Source organism: Geotrypetes seraphini, chromosome 8 (assembly GCF_902459505.1).
Source record: "Geotrypetes seraphini chromosome 8, aGeoSer1.1, whole genome shotgun sequence".
In the NCBI taxonomy this organism is placed as follows: Eukaryota; Metazoa; Chordata; class Amphibia; order Gymnophiona; family Dermophiidae; genus Geotrypetes; species Geotrypetes seraphini.
The window spans coordinates 183,172,057-183,175,278 of record NC_047091.1 but is presented as its reverse complement, the minus strand read 5'-3'; positions in this window follow the sequence as shown (position 1 = coordinate 183,175,278).

Here is a 3,222-nt window from a genome sequence, read left to right as displayed (position 1 = left end):
TGACGGGAAAAGTGTTAGGATCCATCAGTGCTAAAAATCTCTTCGAGGTCTGTCAGAGCCAGGGACTAGTGCTGGAGTTTGGAGACTTCTTTTCCCCGCTCTGTTGGCTTCTGCTCTGCTGCTCCAGCACTAGTCTCTGGCTCTGACAGACCTTGAAGAGATTTGAGCGCTGACGGATCCTAACACTTTTCCCTCCCTATGCTGAGACGGATCCGTCAGCGCTCAAATCTCAATCAAGATCTGTCAGCGACAGAAACTACAAGCGGCAGGGACACGGACCGACACAGACCTCAGATTTTTAAGGCCGTACGGGTTTAGATCCGTCAGGTCCGTGTTTTACCCCTTCCCTACTGGGAGTGTTTTCAGTGGGAAATGGTAAAGAAACAGTAACACCTTTGGCCTGAATGGAAGGATTTCTTTTTCCAGGTTTCCAAGTTTATTACATAAGAAACGGGAGGCAATCAAAGTTCAAATATCAAAGATGGATCAGACAAAGACATATGATAACAGCAGAAAAAGCTGAGATCCTAAATTTAAGCTTCTACGGTTGGCCCCTAAATTCTTGTCCTATTTTCAGTGAAACTTAAAGAGCCTTTCAGCAGAAAATTCATTTTTTAGGACAAAAATTTAGGGGCCTGACTTAGAAGCCTAAGGGCTCCTTTTATCAAGGCGCGCTAAGGGGGTTAGCACGTCAGACATTTCATCACCCACTAAGCCCCGCGGCACGCCAAAAAACTAACGCCTCATCAATTCCGTGCGTTAACCGCCTACCACAGCTTGATAAAAAGAGCCCTAAATTTAGGATCTCGGCTTTTTCTTTCTGACGTATCAGGTCTAAGGTAGTTTCTGGGTTAAGTCAGACCGCATACGCAATCTGGAACAGTTTCTCGGCATAGTAGGCTGTTCCTTGAATCACTGTCAGCCTTTGTGTTGCAACGGGTCAGCAATGACATATAGACAGTGGAAACGATTGAAATGAAAATGAAGAAAAGCCGGGGACGTGAATTCAAGCACCAGTGGTGGAGTCTGACTAATGCATGCCCATGACTGGGCTTAGGATGCTTCTGCTTTCCTAGCCCTCCTGTACACTTTCCCAGTTTCCAGCAGACAAAACCCAGTTGTAACTTTTCGTGGGGGCTGAAAAGTTCTCAGCCCAACCAACCAACTTCCTAAATTCTAGCCTTCTTTTGCCACTGGAGCTGAAAAAAGGGCTATTTCCGTAAGTGTCAATTTGCAGAAACAAAATTCTGTTTTGTCATTGTTGGAGATCATTGATTGAACCAGATCCTTTCTAATTTCTTGTAAACCGTGCCGAGCTCTGCTGTTGGAATATAAGCCTAAGGTTCAGTTTCGTTTATCATTAGTATCGTTTACCTTCTTGCTTGGGCTGAGAACTTTCCCCCCTCCTCCCCCCTCCCCCCTCCCCCCCGTAGTGTGAAGAGTAAGTTTCAGTCTCTGGTAACCAGAGCTGGTGTTGTGATGTCATAATGCTTCATTCCACCAATAAGAGCCAACGTCATCAGTGATGTCACAATGGCTCGATTCTCCTGCACTTGGCTCACTTTTATTATATACCAGGGGGTGCCGAAAAGTTCTCAGACCAACCAAGCAACTTTCTAAATTAGGAGCATTATTTTGCCCCTGTAGCCAATTAGCCGAAACAAAATTCTATGGGCTAGAATCACTAACCTCGTGGCCGATCCGATTCCGATCCGCGCATGCAAATGAGGATACGCAGCATGCAAAGCAGGAAAGACGCGATTCACGAAACTTTTTCCGCAACGCCGACTGGGCTGGCCGATCCAAAAAGAAGCGGCTGGCGGGGGGAGGGGGGGGACCAGTCGCTCGCGACCTTTCCTGCTCTCTGCCGACTTCTCCTGCCTTTCTTCCCCGACTCGCCTGCCCTGCTCAGCCCCGACTCCCCTGCCCTTCCCCACAGTGCGAGCCCGTGGTTTTAACCCACGGGTTTAAAGTGGGTTAAAACCACGGGCTCAAAAAAGTCAGCTAAGTAAAAAAAAAAAGTAAAAAAAGCTCTGCCGGGCACGAAAGGCCCGCGCAAGCTCAGACCATCTGCAGTCAAGGAAGACGGTCTGCGCATGGTCAAGGATCGCTCTCCGGCGATCCGTGCGGTTGGGGGGGAGGGGCCGTGCCAACCATCGCCCCTATTTGTCAGCCTGCCTGCAATCGCCCACAAATCGGACACGGATCTCCAGGTTAGTGAATCTTGCAAGCCCTATGTGTTTTGACATTATTTCAGATCATCGATTGAGCCATATCTCCATCATTCTCTTCTCGGTTGGGCTGAGGACTTTACACCGTGGATAGGACCTGTGCTGTTTTATAGTTATTTTAATCAAGTTTCAAGTTTCTTTATTTTTGATATACCGTCTATCAAAACAAACGTCTAGACGGCGTACAATATAAAAAGATTGTAAGGGACAATTAAAATAGCTAAATAAAAGCAATATTTTATCAAATATTAAAAACACTAGACGAATTTGGATTAACGTACATGAGACGGAAGGAAAGTTTGTTTAAAATACATCGAAGTAAAAAAGGACGGTAAATGGGGGGATGGTAAAAACATTAGGGGAGGGGATTATTTCAGAAGAAGTATCAGATGTTTCAAAGCTTCACATGAATCAAGGAGTTAAGAGGCTGAATCTAGTACTAAAGATTAAAGGCATCTTTAAAGAGGAAGGTTTTAAGTTTTTCACATGAGACACAAGGGCTTGATTACAATTGTGTAGAACTGGAGCATTATCTTCCTGATAGATGTCAAGGAAACCCGATCTCTGTCCACTAGGCCTCTGAAGACATTCTGATTGTCTTTGCAACTACGGGATATATCATTTTTGTACTGTTCACTGTCGAAGTTCTTCTGGGTCCGATCCAAAGGAGCCAACATTTCTAAACTATGCATAAATGCCTCCCTCCTCCCCCCCCCCACTGTGAAGGGCTTCACTCAGGTTGCATTCCAAGCAGCATCTCCTCCCACTCCCAAGGCGGCTTCCTCCGGTTTGAGCCGGTCTTGGAAGCCGATGATTCAGCCTCACTTCCTTGCAGGGGCTCAGCCCCAGTCTCCCGTTGCTCCTCTCTCGAGCCCGCACGAGACGGGGAGGCTTTCAGCGAAGGGGCGGGGGGACGGGGGTGTGCGGAGGGCGTGCGCTCCGTTCGGCGCGCCCATTGGCTGCCCTTTCAAGCGCAAGGGCCTATAAAGCG